Source organism: Antechinus flavipes, chromosome 2, assembly GCF_016432865.1.
Source record: "Antechinus flavipes isolate AdamAnt ecotype Samford, QLD, Australia chromosome 2, AdamAnt_v2, whole genome shotgun sequence".
NCBI lineage: Eukaryota > Metazoa > Chordata > Mammalia > Dasyuromorphia > Dasyuridae > Antechinus > Antechinus flavipes.
Genome location: NC_067399.1, coordinates 259,605,365 through 259,622,311, shown reverse-complemented (window position 1 = coordinate 259,622,311; position 16,947 = coordinate 259,605,365). Strand labels below are relative to the sequence as shown.

At 35.4% G+C, this 16,947-nt stretch overlaps 1 protein-coding gene across 1 annotated transcript in view; it reads left to right on the top strand.

The window, feature by feature from the left end:
* Positions 1-16,947, top strand: part of EXD3 (exonuclease 3'-5' domain containing 3) — a 427,068-nt gene that overhangs the window by 9,265 nt on the left and 400,856 nt on the right. The window contains exon 2 of the mRNA XM_051976911.1: positions 3,246-3,295. The gene's annotated coding sequence lies outside the window, so the exon portion shown is untranslated. The remainder of the gene's footprint in view (positions 1-3,245; positions 3,296-16,947) is intronic.

Sequence of the window (16,947 nt, the reverse complement as noted above, 5' to 3'; positions counted from 1 at the left end):
TGAAGAATTGTCCATGCATATGTTTTGAAAAATAGAAAACTTTAATTAAAAAAAGTTTCTGTAGGTTTATAGATCTGGTTACTCCTAATAAATCAAACTTTAATCCACTAATGCATGCTCATTTTGTGTAACTCTTGCCAATATCTTCCTTAAAAATGCTTGGGGGCTTTATCTAGACCTCTTGACGTGTAGATAGCTGTAGAATTATTTGTGGATTAACCCTCATTTTCACCATGTGACGGTCCCATTTTCCCCTCCAGAACTAATAGGATCATTGATATCACCAAGGGAAGGAATACTGAGAAGTATCTGAAATATAAATTTAAATGTAAAAGAGGAGAATATTTTCTGTATTTAGCCCACTCAGTGAATACTCTCTAATAGATTGGCTGTCTGCAGAAGAAAGAACACTGGGGTAGACAGTGTGTTAAGTTTGGATAAGCTTTCCATCACTTAGGCTTAAATGACCTTAGTGGCATTAAGCATTATCAGAGCTGAGAACAGGGGTAAGGAAGATAGTACTACCTTCCAGGCAATGGTTTATTTTATTATAACTTTTTATTGACAGAACCCATACCTGGGTAATTTTTTTACAACATTATCCCTTGCACTTACTTCTGTTCCGACTTTTCCCCTCCCTCCCTTCACCCCCTCCCCCAGATAGCAAGCTGTCCTATACATGTTGAATATGTCACCGTATATCCTAGATACAATATATGTGTGTAGAACCGAACAGTTCTCTTGTTGCACAGGAAGAATTGGATTCAAAAGGTAAAAAATAACCTGGGAAGAAAAACAAAAATGCAAACAGTTTACATTCATTTCCCAGTGTTCTTTCTTTGGGTGTAGCTGCTTCTGTCCATCCTTGATCAATTGAAACTGAATTAGATCTCTTTGAAGAGATCCACTTCCATCAGAATACATCCTCAAACAGTATCGTTGTTGAGGTATATAATGATCTCCTGGTTCTGCTCATTTCACTTAGCATCAATTCATGTAAGTCTCTCCAAGCTTCTCTGTATTCATCCTGCTGGTCATTTCTTACAGAACAATAATATTCCATAACATTCATATACCACAATTTACCCAACCATTCTCCAATTGATGGGCATCCATTCATTTTCCATTTTCTAGCCACTACAAATAGGGCTGCCACAAACATTTTGGCATATACAGGTCCCTTTCCCTTCTTTAGTATCTCTCTGGGGTATAAGCCTAGTAGAAACACTGCTGGATCAAAGGGTATGCACAGTTTGATAACTTTTTGAGCATAATTCCAGATTGCTTTCCTGAATGGCTGGATGTATTCACAATTCCACCAACAATGTATTAGTGTCCCTGTTTTCCTACATCCCCTCCAACATTCCGTATTATCTTTCCCTGTCACTCTAGCCAATCTGACAGGTGTGTAGTGGTATCTCAGAGTTGTTTTAATTTGCATTTCTCTGATTAATAATGACTTGGAGCATATTTTCATATGGCTAGAAATAGTTTTAATTTCTTTGTCTGAGAATTGTCTATTCATATCCTTTGACCATTTATCAATTGGAGAATGGCTTGATTTCTTATAAATTAGAGTCAATTCTCTATATATTTTGGAAATGAGGCCTTTATCAGAACCTTTTTTTTTTTATAATAACTTTTTATTGACAGAACCCATTCCAGGGTAATTTTTTACAACTTTATCCCTTGCACTCGCTTCTGTTCCGATTTTTCCCTTCCTTCCCTCCATCCCCTCCCCCAGATGGCATGCAGTCCTATATATATTAAATAGATTACAGTATATCCTAGATACAATATGTGTGTGCAGAACCAAACAGTTCTCTTGTTGCACAGGGAAATTTGGATTCAGAAGGTATAAATAACCCAGGAAGAAAAACAAAAATGCAAGCAGTTTATATTCATTTCCCAGGGTTCTTTCTTTGGGTATAGCTGCTTCTGTCCATCCTTGATCAATTGAAACTGAGTTAGATCTCTTTGTCGAAGAAACCCACTTCCATCAGAATATATCCTCATACAATATCGTTGTTGAGGTATATAATGATCTCCTGGTTCTATCAGAACCTTTGACTATAAAAATGTTTTCCCAGTTTATTATTTCCCTTCTAAAATTGTCTGCATTAGTTTTGTTTGTACAAAAACTTTTCAATTTGATATAATCAAAAATTTCTTTTTTGTAATCAGTAATGATCTCTAGTTCTTCTTTGGTCATAAATTCCTTCTTCTTCCACAGGTCTGAGAGGTAAACTATCCTATGCTCTTCCAATTTATTTATAATCTCATTCTTTATGCCAAGGTCATGAACCCATTTTGACCTTATCTTGGTGTATGGTGTTAAGTGTGGGTCAGTGCCTAGTTTCTACCATACTAATTTCCAATTTTCCCAGCAATTTTTGTCAAATAATGAGTTCTTATCCCCAAAACGGGGATTTTTGGATTTGTCAACCACTAGATTATTAAAGTTATTGGCTGTTTTGTCCTTTGAACCTAACCTATTCCATTGATCAACTAGTCTATTTCTTAGCCAGTACTAGATGGTTTTGGTAACTGCTGCTTTATAATATAATTTTGGATCTAGTACAGCTAGGCCACCTTCATTTGATTTTTTTTTTTTTTCATTAATTCCCTTGAAATTCTTGACCTTTTTTTTTTTTTTTTTTCCATATGAACTTTGTTGCTATTTTTTCTAGGTCATTAAAATTGTTTTTTGGGAGTCTGATTGGTATAGCACTAAATAAATAGATTAGTTTAGGTAGCATTGTCATCTTTATTATATTTGCTCGCCCAATCCAAGAGCATTTAATATTTTTCTAGTTGGTTAGATCAGACTTAATTTGTATAGAAAGTGTTTTGTAGTTTTGCTCATAAAGTTTCTGATTTTCCCTTGGCAAATAATTCCTAAATATTTTATAAATCAATAGTTACTTTAAATGGAATTTCTCTTTGTAACTCTAACTGTTGGGTTTTTTTTAGTGATATATAAGAATGCTGATGACTTATGTGGGTTTATTTTGTATCCTGCAACTTTGCTAAAGGTGTGGATTGTTTCTAATAACCTTTTAGTAGACTCTCTGGGGTTCTCTAAGTATACCATCATATCATCAGCAAAGAGTGATAATTTGGTTTCCTCACAGGCAGTGGGTTTATATTGCTTATTTTTTATTAGTACCAAACTGGGGTTTTGATTCTGTATTCTGAAGTGTGCCGATACTGACTTCTCTGTTGTTGTTATTATTATTTTGTAGAGTAACAGAAGAGATTGCACAGCTGTTAGAGATCTATCACCTTTTCACAAGTAAGTGTTTTTTGGGAGAGACCAATGATAGAAATGTGTGATTATGTCTCTTATATTCAGAAAACTGCTTGCTAGTCATGGAGGACTGAAGATTATACTTGTTATGTCACAGCAAAATTGTTAGGTTTTCCCTCTCTTTCTCTGTCAGTGTTCTCCCATTTCTTGCCCTTTTCCTCTCATAATGCTGAAAGCTTCAAAGAACCACCTTTAAGACAGGATCTTATGCTCCAGTGTTTTTTGACTATTTTCTTCACAGTATATCTCCACAGCACTCTGATGAAGATTTAGAGGTACTTAATTAGATATATTATTTCAAGATAACGTATTAATGGTTTGTAATAGCTCAATTTCTTAATAATCCCTGGCAACATTTGCATCTTTGCATGGCTTTATTGCTTTAACTCAAAGGCAGGGTTGATATCATAATGTGGCTCCAGGCAAGGCTAAGATGATTCCTAATAAAAGGCTACCTGATTAGTCACAGCCTTAAGATTTATCAGAAAAATCTGTGTAATTTCCAAATGGGAGTGAGAAGCATCCAAGGCAACATCTTCCATCTAATCTAGTCCTTTCACATTTTAGCTTTTGCCCAAGACACATAGATAGGTAAGGGACAGAACTTTATTTGAATTCAGATCCTCTGACTCTAAAACTAACATTCTTTTTCCTATCCTCTACCTGGAACTGCAGAAGGGCAGTGAATTAAAAACAACATAGTAATAAAAATGAGTTGGATTGCTTTTTGGAAACTGCTAAATCTGATTGCTTTTTTTCCCCCTCTCAATTATTGTCCTTTTTAATCCCTTTGTAGTATTTAACAATGCTGACCATCTCTTCCTTCTGTACATTTTTACCTTTTTTGATTTTTGTGACAATATGCTCTCTTGGGCATCTTCTTGTCTCTCAGGTCATTTGTCAGGCTGCTTTGTTAGATTATCTATGTCCTGTCCCCTCATTGTATATTCCTTAAGTTTTTGTTCTGGAGCCTTTGGTTCTTCTTTCTGTATGGTACCTTGATGATCTCATCATTTTCCATAGATTCAATTATCATCTTTGTGCTTTAAGAACTTTATAACCAGCCCTAGTCTCCTGAGTTACTCATTACATCATTTCTGAATGTCCTATAGATATTTCAAGCTCAATATATTCTAAGGACCTTACCCCCCTTTCCTAACCTTATCTACTTCTGTAGTACCATTCCTTCAAGACATTCAAATTCATGAACTGAGAGTAATCTTTGATTCTTTATTCCTTTATTCCATGTAATTCCAGTTCTTCTTCTACAACATATTTCCTTTATTTCCTCTTTTCTCCATCCACATAGCCATCACCCTAATTTGGGCCCTTATTATCTCGCCTAGGTTACTGGAATACTTTCTTTAATTGGTCTTCCTGCTTCAAGACTCTCTCTCTTCCTCTTTTTTTTTTTTTTTCCTATTAAAACTTTTTTATTTTCAAAACATATGCATAGATAATTTTCAACATTCATTCTTGCAAAACCTTATGTTCCAAATTTTTTCCTGTCCCTTATCTTCCCCTCACCCTCTCCCCTATATGGCAAGTAATCAAATATATGTTAAATATAAGCACTTCTTCTATACATATTTCCACAATTATGGTGCACAAGAAAAATCAGATCAACAAGAAAGAAAAATGAGAAAGAAAACAAAATGCAAACAAACAATAACTAAAAAAAAAAAAAAAAGTGAAAATACTATGCTGTGATCCACACTCAGTCCCCACAGTCTTCTTTCTGGATACAGATGGCACTCTTTATCACAAGGCCATTGGGACTGGCCTGAATCACCTCATTGTTGGAAAGAAGAGTGTCTTCTTTAATCTATATTCTAGGCAACTTTCAAATTGTTTCTAAGGCATAAGTCTAACCATATCAGTAGCCTATAAAGAGCTGCTTGTGGCTCTATATTGCCGCTAGGATGAAATATAATCTTCTCCAATTGTATTTAAAATCCTTTACAATCTGACTTCAGTCTACCTTTTACCTCCCTTCATACGTGCTATGTTTTAGCCAAACTTGCTATTTGGTCATCATTCTTCCAGGTTGAAATGTACTTCCTCCTTGTTTCTGTCTCTTAGTATTTCTAGCTTCTTTTCCAGTTCCATCATAGAACCACTTCCATCATGAGGCCAGTCTGGCCCCATCTGCCATATTGCCTCTCCCTTAGCACTGACTTTTTAATGACATAAACTTTGGATCACTTGTTGTTCTGATCAGTGCTATATTTTCTGTGTTTTGAAGTTGAGGGAAGTTTTCTTATATTATTTTTGGCATTATGGTGTTGAGATATTTTGATTTGTCATTTTCTTCAAGGAGACTTGGACAACTTAAGTTGTTTCTATTCATCTTGTTTTTGAGGTTAGTGATTTTGGCTTGTATAAAGATCTTGTGTGCTTTTAATATTATTGCCTTTTGCTTCTTTCTAGATGGAGGAAGACCAAAGCACAGTGGTTGGGTCCACTGTAACAAGTCATAGTGGGAATAGGTGGAGAAAAGTTACATATGTTGAGCAATCATGGTTGCTTTGTGATCTGCATTTTGTTGGAGAGAAATTCAAATTAATGATATCATAGATACTGAGTTGTATAGGTATATGCTTTTCCCCCAGTAGAATGAAAGCAGAAGTTATTTATTTTTGTTCTGTATTTCCAGCATCTAGCACTAGTGCTCGGGACATTATCAATGCTTAATGGATGCTTGTTGAATGAATAGTGGGAATACCCAAATTCTGATGAGCTCAAGAATCTACTGAAGTATTGACATATACAGAACGCCTTCTATAATATTCTTCCCTATGGAGTAGGAGATGTTAGACCAAGCTAAAATGCACATTATAATTTGATTTCACCTTTAAGAGAGTTTAGTGCATTTAGTACATGAACAATATTATAGAAAGGTTTTGTCAGCTTGTTTTGTACAAATAAAAAGTTATAGGAATGATGATTACAGGTTTTAATGTGGTGTCTTGTTTTGGTGTCCTTTCTGTTATTTATTTATCCTTCTAAGATTTTTTGTTAACTTCTTTTGTTTTTATATTATCTTTATTTTAAAATCGATCCTTTTAAAAAAATTCTTCCCCAGTGACTCATCTCTCTAATGTTAAAAATAAAATATTAGCAAAAATTTTCTAAAAAGAAAAGAAAATAATGCAATACATTAACTAATTTGATAGTATTTGCAGTATTCCAAACTCATTACCTCCCAATTCTTCAAAGAAGGAAGAGAGTTGAATTTTCTCATTTCTTTGGAGATAGGCTCAGTCATTATAACTATACAGTCTTCAATTTCTTTTTCATTTTCTTTTGTTCTTTCCATTTACCTTGTTAAAATTATTATGTTTGTTGTTTTCTTAGTTCTGCTTACTTTATTCTGCATCGGTTTATAGAAATCTTAGTTTCCTGTATTCTTCATATTCATAGTTTCTTGTAATGCAATAACATTATAATCATGTACAATAATTTCTTTAGTTATTCCCCAGTTAGTAGTTATCTTTTTTGCTTCTAATTTTTTACTTCAGGAAGACATGCTGCTCTAAGTATCTTGAGGCTTTCTATCTTAGACTTACCTTGGAGTAAATGCCTTGTAGTAGGATGTTTATAGCTAGGTAATATTGGGGATAGAGTACTGGTCTAATCTTCATGAATTCAAATTCTGTTTCAGATACTGTGTGATGCTGGAAAAGTCACTTACTCCTGTTTGTCTCTGTTTCTTCATCTGTAGTTTACAAAATATCAAATTCCCTTTGCTAAGAAAACTCCAAATGGGGTCATGAAGAATCAGACATGACTGACCCGACCAAAAAAAAAAAGTGGGATAGTTTGTAAACAGATATGAATGTTACTTTTCCAAATTGCTTTTTCAGAATGTTTGGCCATCAATTATTTATAGTATCAGTATTCTTATTTTTCCATATCTTTTCTAACAATCAACTGGGTGCACTATTGGTCATTCTTTCCAGTTTGCAGAATGTGAGGAATTGTTTTAATGTATATTTTCTTATTGATACTGATTTAGAGGAGTCTTTTTGTGTTTGTTAATAGCTTGTAGTTCTTTTGATAATTATTTGTTCATGTCCTTTGGCCACTTATCCATTGGGGAATATTTATATATATATTTAATTTCCTGTATGTATCTTGATTATCAGATCATTATCAAAGTTTTGATGCAGTTTTTTTTTTTTTTTCAAATTGGTATTTTCCTGTCTTATCCTCCTTGAGGATTAGCATTGATTTTGCAAGTATGAAAACTTTTCCATTTCAAATATCTACATTGTCTTTTGTGATTACATCTATTCTTTATTTGGTTAAGAACTTTACCTGTACTCATCGCTGTGAAAGCTACCTGGTTTGGGTTTTTCCTAATTTTTTTAATGGTATGACCTGATTGTATATTAGTTTTGAGCATATTATATGTGCTAATAGGAGATGTTGCTTTCACCCTAATTTCTGCTAAATTATTTTCTATTTTCTCAAAAGTTTTTGTCAAACAGGAAGTTTTTCTTTAAGTATTTTTATGAAATTGGTTTATTGAACGTTGGTTATTGAGTTTATTGTTTCTTTTTCTTCCTTATCTATTTTTAGTCCATTATTTTTTGGTGGCTTTTAAAAAGTCAATTGTTGATATCACTAGAGGGCAGTATTTCCTAATACATCATTCCAGTATTTATTTTCCTAATAGAAAAAAACAATGTGTGAAAAGGCTAAAATAGTAGGTGATCCAGAAATCGTTTATATTTGCCTAGTGTTCTTGCCAGATTAGATATGTTTATTTTGAAGCATAATTCAGAACTGGAAATGAAATGGACATCTCACATTGTGAAGTTGTGACTTCTGAGGAAATAAAAAAGCTATTCATATTCCTTTTATTGACATCTTCACCTTAGTTCTTCTCATTCTTTCTCTTTCTTAAAAAAAAAAAAAAAATTAACTTCCAGACATGGAGTAATTTATTTTATTACTTATTCTCTTCTTGATAATTAAATGTGTTTACTTGGAGTACTTGAACATGTTTGTTCTTGCTCTTGTGTACTCTCTCTCTCTCTTTTTTTAGGAATGTCTTCTTTTTGAATGCTTGTCTTTTTTCATTGATGTTTGGGCTTAGATTTTCCAAGTATATAATTTTGAATTGTATCTGGAGCTTTTTTATTTTTTAGAATGTATTTTATTTTCTTCTATGATATTTGGCGGGTGTTTTGAAGTTTAAAATTTCCTTCCTTTTGTGTAAAAGTTATTTTTTCTCTAAACTTTAAGAATTTATTGTTTTTCTTTGGAGTTATTCAATTTAATCTCTGTTTTTGAAGTAATGTTTTGCTTTGTTTTTCTGCAGAAGACCTGAGGAGTCTTCTCTTGGGGTTTCATCAGGCATTGGTTCACTTTGCTCTGAGTTGTAACATTCCTTGAAAGAATTTTGTATTTTTGGGGGGCGTTTAATATTCATTCTTCTTTCTATTTTTAAAGAATTTCTCAGATTAATTTATATTTTATGCTTTAGAGTCTTAACATTTTTCCTTTTTGAAATCTTTGGTGTTTCAGCCATTTTCCCATATAGCCCATCATTCCTTTTCTGAATACTCTTCCTTGATGGTGGCAACATCATTCAGTGAGATTGAACTTCAAAGTTATCTCAGCCTTCTCCCTTGTTGGGACATTTATGTTTTCACTGGGCTCAGTCAGTACCTTCCTAAAGGAAAAAACTGATCCTCTTACCCCAGCTTCCAATCTCAATTCTTTCCTTTTCTGGCTGGGCTAAAATCAGTATTTGCCAGGCTTTGCAGGGTTAGAGAAGGGCATTCCTGGAGCCTTGGAGCCCCATGACTTGGGATTGCTCCAGTTATAGTACTAAGCTTCTTCTTCCCCTCTTCCTCATTTGATTTGGAAGAAATGATGTCTAACTTGCAGAGTGAGTTGTGCTGTCATTTTTTTATAGCAGGAGGGGATTGCCCTTTTGGGTCCTTAGCACAGACTGATAGGTCAGTTTGTGTGTATCCCTGGCACAGGCATGGAGGCATATAGGGTTAGGAATAGGGGTCAGAGGGTTTAGTATTCTCTAATGTTAATTTATAAGTCGTTTATCTTGACAGTGGTCTTTTTTCAATCTTGTGGATTCAGCTGAAATTGTCCTACATGTCTGGCATATGTTTTGGTGGGGATTTTTTTGGAGGCAATAGGGACCAGAGAAAATGTGTAGTTTTTTTCTATTATTGGTTATGTAACCTAGAAGCTGTTTTCTTTCCCATTCTGTCTAGAGTTAAGAAGCATCACTTGTCAAACCAATGTATAATTTCCTCATTTTTTTAACCCTTATACTTGTTTCATAGGCATTTCAAATTTATTATATTCAAAACAGAATTCATTATCCTCCTAGATCTAGATTTTTTCCTAACTTTCCTAATACTCTTTACCACCATCCTTCTAGTAACCCAAGTTTACAGCTTGGTGTCATCCTCAACTTCTCACTTATCTCATATATTCTGCCAAATCTTACCTTTCCTTTCACCATATCTCTTGCCTATGTTCTTTTCTCTTCACTTACACAACTACTATCCTGGTTTAGACCTTTATTCCAACTTGCCTAGATCCTGTCCTTATTGATTTCCCTGTGGTTTATAGGTCTCTTCCCACACTAATATACCCTCTATATAACTGCCAAAGTGATTTTCTTAAAGTGTAGGCCTGACCAAATTATCTCCTTGCACCAGTGGCTCCTTATTAGCCCTAGGATCAAATGTAAACTTTTGGTTTGGTATTGAGTTCTCTTTTCTCTCCTCCTCTCTCCCCCAAATAGCAAGCTATCCGATAGAGGTTAAATACCTCTTCTTCTAAACATTTCCATATTCATCATCTTGTACAAGAAAAATCATATTAAAAGGGAAAAAACATGAGAGAAAAAAAAAGTAAACAAACAACAACAAAGGTGAAAATACTATGCTTTCATCCACTTTCAGTCTCTCTCTCTCTTTCCCCCCCTCTTTTTTTTTGCTGAGGCAGTTGAGGTTAAGTGACTTGCCCAGGGTCTCATAGCTAGGAAGTTTAAGTGTCTGAGGTCAGACTTAAACTCAGGCTCTCCTGATTTCAGGGGTGATGCCACCTAGCCGCCTCCCCACATTCAGTCTTTACAGTTCTTTCTCTGGATGGGGATGGTATTTTCCATCCCAAGTATATTGGAATCGCCACCTCATTGTTGAAAAGAACCTATCATTACATAATCTTGTTGTTACTGTGTACAATGTTCTTGGTTCTGCTCACTTAGCATCAGTTCATGTAAGTACAGGTTTTTCTGAAATCGGCCTACTCATCATTTCTTACAGAACAATAATATTCCTTTACATTCATTTACCATAACTTATTCAGCCGCTCCCCAATTTATGAATCTTCACTCAATTTCTAGTTCCTTGCCACTACAAAAAGGGCTTCTACAAACATTTTTGCCTATATAGAGTCCTTTTCTCTCTTTTATTATCTCTTTGTGATACAGACCAGAAGAGACACTGCTGGACCAAAGAGTTTTGTAGCTCTTTGGGAATAGTTGCAGATTGCTCTCCAGAATGGTTGGATCATATTACAACTCCACCAACAATGCATTAGTGTCTCGGTTTTCTCCCATTCCCTCTAAGACTTATCATTATCTTTTCTTGTCATTTTAGCCAATCTGAGAAATGTGAAGTTGTCTTAATTTGCATTTCTCTAATCAATAATGATTTAGAGCATTTCTTCATATGATTAGAAAAGGCTTTAATTATCTGAAAATTGTCTGTTCATATCTGTTAGAATTCTTACAAGGTGCTAAATCAGTGGAATTGATAGAGACAATGGTTGTTTAGCAGGGTGTTTAACAGTTCTCTAGATGTACTTAGTACTTACTACAGTTCCATAAGATTCACACCTTTAAGAGAGGATATGTAAGCTAGAAGTCTCAACCAGGTTTGACTTCGGGAGATTCACAAGCCAGAGACGGCAGTTGGGCAGAACAAAGGAAGACAGAGAAATGGTGGCAGACTGTCCTGTGGAGAACACTGAAACCAAGATCTGGAAGCTCGCCGAACCCCAAGTGAAGGAGATAAGATTTTGAAGGAGACAATAAAGGATTTTGGACTTTACTATCTGGCTGCATTTGGGGTGATTACACTGAACTGAAATGAAGGCTGCTCTCAGAAGCCCCTCAAGAAACCTGCTCCCAGAGAATATTATATTTTACAGGAGAACATTACACATATCTTTTGACCATTTATCAATTGGAAAATACTTGTGTTCTTATAAATTTGAGTCAATTCTCTCTATATAATTTTAGAAATGATGGCCCTTTTCTAATCTTCTTTCATATTACTTTTGTCCACATACTTGATGGTTTGACTTATTAGTCTATTTCTGTTCCTCACATGCCATGCATATTCTATCTCCTGTCCATTGCCTTTGCACTGGCCTTCCATGCCTAGAATACTCTTCCTATTCACCTTTGCCCCTTAGAAGCTTCAGATTTCTTTATGAATCAGCTTTTTAAGCCTGATTTTGCTTTTTTTTATTTGTATTTTTCGGTATCCTAATTCTTAGCCTATTGATTGGTATATAGTTAGTGCCTATTAAATGTTTGTTGTTGAGCTGATTATTTAATTGTCACACTTTTATAAAAGTCCTTTTCCCCTTTTTATAATGAACTTAATAGACATCAACAAACTTGAACAGTTCAGTGTACAAGGAAGAAACTGTGAACTTGTATTATTCACAGTTTGCTTTTTAATGTTTGTATTAAATTTAAAGTAATAGTAACAAAGCTCTCCTGCTTGTCTGTGTGCCTTTCTGAACTTTCTTTTGTTCTCTTCTGTGTATTTTTAAAATGTTTGATTGCTCTCTTCTTTTTTCTTCATCACTGTTATTACCCCTGAACTTTCTCTTGCTCCATAGAAGGCCGCCTTCCTTGTAATAAGTATAATTAAGCAAAATAAATTAACACATAGGTCTTGTACTTTTTAGATAGCCATCCTCTATAGTTCACGCTGAATGTGGGAAAAAGAACCTCAGATGTCTGCCTGGTACCATGGCATGTAAGAGTTAACAGAGGCAGTGATAATGACAGTGGAAGATTTAAGTGAATGAAAGGAAGGGATAATCCCAAGGGAGAAGAAGGTGAAGTTTTCCAGACAAGCTTCCTTGTGTGTCACATTAATATTTATGTTTATCAATCCTTGCTACTTCATATATAAGATTGGAGTAGAGATCAGAGAACATTATCTGACAATCTAGAATCAAGCTCTAGATTGTGTAACATAAGGGAATGATAGGAAATTTCTAATTGCTGACAAAATAAATTAGTTATAATAACCTGTCAGGAATTGAAATTATCCTGTACTATTACTTTAAAGTCATTTTAAATTTGGAATTTTGTCAGCCCCATAACCACATTTGAATAACAAAGTTATGACTAAATCAACAAAAAGCTTAGGAAATGAAGAGAAGATAAATGATTCATTGTGGCTTTTAAAACTTTTGTTTTATCTTCAAATAATCATTTGAATCAAAGATAAAGTATCAATTTTAAGTTTGATTTTTTTCATTTATTGGTGTAATTATAACATTTCTATAGTATATTGATATTTCTTTTAAGAGTATTATATTTTCACTTAATGTGTGAAAACTTGCAATATTTCTGAAGAATTAAGTGCCATCTCTTCCCTACAAAAGGACTTAGGTTAATCCATAGATTTTCCAAAAAGTTTAGTTGCCATAGTGAAATAAATAATAGACACTATCAGCATAATAGGATATAGAGGCTAATGTTGAACTAATAGGGTACTACATTTTTTTGGTATCCTTTTCTTTTTTGTTTTTTTGATCTCCTTTTCAAATCTTTTAAACGTTCATTATGCACTTACCATAAGCAAGGGTATAGTGCTAGTCTCAGATGACCCAGAATCAAAATGAAAGTCTCTTCCTCAGAGGAGCTTTCTTTATCTTAAGGGACTATAGCATATACACAGATAAAAATTTGCAAAACAATCTCAGGTGGGAGAGGCTATAGCAAGTGGGTGTTCAGAAAAGGCTTCTTCTAGAAGATGGCTCTTGAGTTGGGCCTTGAAAAAAGCTCAGGATTCTAGGGGATGGGGGCGGGGAGAGGATGTGGGAAGGGGAGTGCATTCCATTTGGATGTAATGTCAGATATCTGAAGAGATGGCATGCTGAAGTCAGGGAATAGCTAAAGCCTGTTTGTCTAGAATGTAGAGGACATGAATAAGTCTAATGTGGAAAAAAATTGAAAAGTGGGTAGAAACTAGATTTTGTAGTCTTTTAAATGTCAGGTTGAGGAATTACAAAATATTTCAGTGTGAATCTGCCAAGACATCCTTAGAACTTACATGGATTCAGCTATGAAATTCTCTTTACAGAAGTAAAGGGAAGCAAGTAATTGAAATAACATTTAGTGTGCATGATTGGCTTGTGCCACTAGTATAATGAATGCACTTACTTTGTATAAAATTCTGCACTGAGTGATGAAAATATAGATAGAAAAACAAGTCCTTTTTTTTTTTTTAAATCAAATTTCATTTTTTAAATCAGCAAAAATTTGTTGTCTTCCTCCACCCAAATTCCTGGAAAAAAAAACAAAAACAAAAACATGTTACAAATGTAACAAAACAAAATTCTACAGTGGACATGTCCAAAAAATAAGAAAAATTTCTAGAAGGAGGTAGTTAATATGGTTTATCATGATTCTTCCTAAGTCTTTCAAAATTGTTATGTCTTTACAATATTGTCATTGTATACATTGTTTTCCTAGTAGTGCTTATATTCTGCATCAGTTCATATAATCTTACAAGGTTTCTCAAACTATTCCCTTGATCATTTCTTAAAGCACAATAGTATTTTATCACACTTACACACTATATAATCTGTTTAGCCATTCCCCAATTGATGGGCATTTCTTCAGTTTTTTTGTGGGATGGATGCTAGACACCCCCCCTTTCCCAAATTAACTAATCAGAGACATCTTTAGGTACAAAGAGCATTTGTTTAGTCCTTGCAGGGAAAGGCCCAGACACACCTGAGAGACATGTCAGCTCCCAACATGTGCTCATCCACTTGACAAGCTGGAAGAAGGAAAGCTAGTTAAATAGCAAAAGACCCACGTATCTCTTCATTGGATAGACTAAAAGGAAGTAACAACCATCGTTGACCAATGGTCACCAATGTTGTCTGCTTCCTGTGGGTCACATAATTTCCTGTCACTGACCTAGGGTCTTGCCTATAGAGACCCCTAGGCCTAGAGGTCATGTGATTTCCTGCAACCTGAACCCAAGACCTGATCTTCTGGCTCTGCAGACCTCTGGGAATAGGGATCACGTCTTAGGCCTAGTCTCATAGACATCTTGAAAAAGCTTCACCTGTCTATTTCACTCAGTTTCCAATCTTTGCCATTGCAAAAAGAGCTATGAATGGTTTTTTTTTTTTTTTTACATTCTTATTTGCAGTTTGTTTTGCTTGGATCTAATTTTTCTTTTAATATTTGTTATTGTTTTTCAGTAATGTTTCTGACTTTCTGACCCAATTTGGGATTTTCTTGGCAAAAGCACTGGAGTGGCTTCCTTCTTCAATTCATTTTTCAGATAAGGAAACCGAGGCACACAGGGTTAAGTGACTTTCCCAGGGTCACACAGCTAGTATGTTTCTGAGGCCAGATTTGAACTCAGGAAGAGGAGTTTTCCTGATTCCAGGCCTGGCACTCTATCCATTGTGCTATCTACTTGCTCAAGTACTATAATCTAACCTTCCTCTAATTTTCCTCTTCTCTTCTTTCCTTTCTTGTTCATCACTGAGTGAAATGTATTTTTGTACTCAACTATGTGTATATTCTTTCCTTCTTAGACCAATTCAGATGAAAATGAGATTCTGGTGTCAGCACCTCCCATGACCCTTTCCTCCTTGTTTGTTGTTTATCCTTTATTCTCCTAGAGGATCAGAGATATCACCAGGTGATAACTTGCATGTGAATTATATTCAAGTTGCTCAAAGTATCAGCCCCACTTTTTCTTCCAGAGTCATTGAAGTCCAGTGACAAGACAAAAGTCAGGATACAGGGGAAAACCTTGGCATCTTCAATGTCTGACCAAATCCTAAGCACTCCACAGTGCCTGCTTCAGCCGCCTTTATGACTGTTAGAATAAATTGTTCTCATATTCCCATTCAAGTCTTCACATGGCTGAGGGAGACATCTTCCTAACTCCTTGATGGATTTGAGACCTGTCAGTGATTGTTAACCTGCAGTCCAACTGCCAATGCAGTTTTGTCAGGGTATGGCCAATATATATGGTACAGCTTTTTGGAGTCACAGGTGAGAGTTGAATGCCAAATGGACAGCAAAGGTGGATGAGCACTTCTGAAAAGGGGTCAGTAAAATTTCACACCAGAAGTACCAGTCCTCCTTAAAGACATACATTCCCCTTGTTTGTATACTCCCCTTGTGTGGGATTACGGCCACAACACTTCTCTATTGTATTTTTCTTTTACCCTCTTTCCATTCTTTTAAAAGATCATCAAAAGATAACAGCACCTATGTGACCAGGGATAAAAATAAGGTTCAAACTCCTAGTTTGTCCATTGATCTCTGTCTGTTTCCATATGCTGTCCTGGGCTAGAAAAATAACTCATTGTGACTTTTCCCTGGATTTCTCCATTAGGATGTGGTCTACTGTGATTATAGATTAATTGGAGGAACATTTATTTTTGTTTTTGTTGTTTTGGGGGAAAGGACCTTGCTGTATTTCTTCCTATTACTCCTTCATCTTGGTTCTTTCCCTCAGTCTCTGCTTTCAAGTACATGTATTATCTTCTCATATTAGAATCTAAGCAGTTTGTTCTTGTTTAGACCTTATAAGTGTTTGTTTTTGTTAACTTTTTCATGTTTTTCTTGACTATTATTAGCACTTCAGAGTTTGCATAGCTCTGGTCTTTTCATCAGGAATTCTTGACAGTTTTCTGTTTTGTTAAAGGTTCATTTTTTCCTTTCTCTTCTTTTTTATAATATAATGGTTCTCTCTAGGAGCAGGTTTCTTGGGGAGGTTTTCTGGAGGCAGCTTAGTATCAGTTTAGATCAATAATCACCCCAAATGCAGCCAGGGATTAAAGTACAGTCTTTTATTGTCTCTTCCAAAATCTTATCTCCTTCACTTGGGGCTCAGCTAGTTTTCTGGAGGCCTTCTCTCTCCTTGGTTCAAAGAGCTCTTGCCACTAGTCCTTTGCCTCTGCTCCCTTCAGCCTCCAACCAGCACAAAGGTGGAAGATGGAATGAATCTGTCTTGCCCCTGAGAGAGGGCTTCTAGCTCTCAGTCTCCCAGAGTGCTCCTTCTGAGTCTTGTCTCCTTGCCTGGGGCTGGGCAGCTTTCTGGAGAGCCTTTCAGACCAGCTTTAGTCTCAGTGGGGGAAGTGCAGGAGGCCAGCCACCACAGTAGGATGAATGAATCTGGCTGTGCCTCCGAGAGAGGGCTTCTCCTGAACTGACTTAACTGGCTCACTGAAGCTCTATTTATGCTCCTTCTCCGAGACTGGGATTGTGGGATCCGAGAGGGGGATTATGGGTTTCCTTCCAGAGTGCTCTCTGGCTTGCTTTTATGAGCTCTAAAGGTGTGAACACAAGTATTGTTTCTATC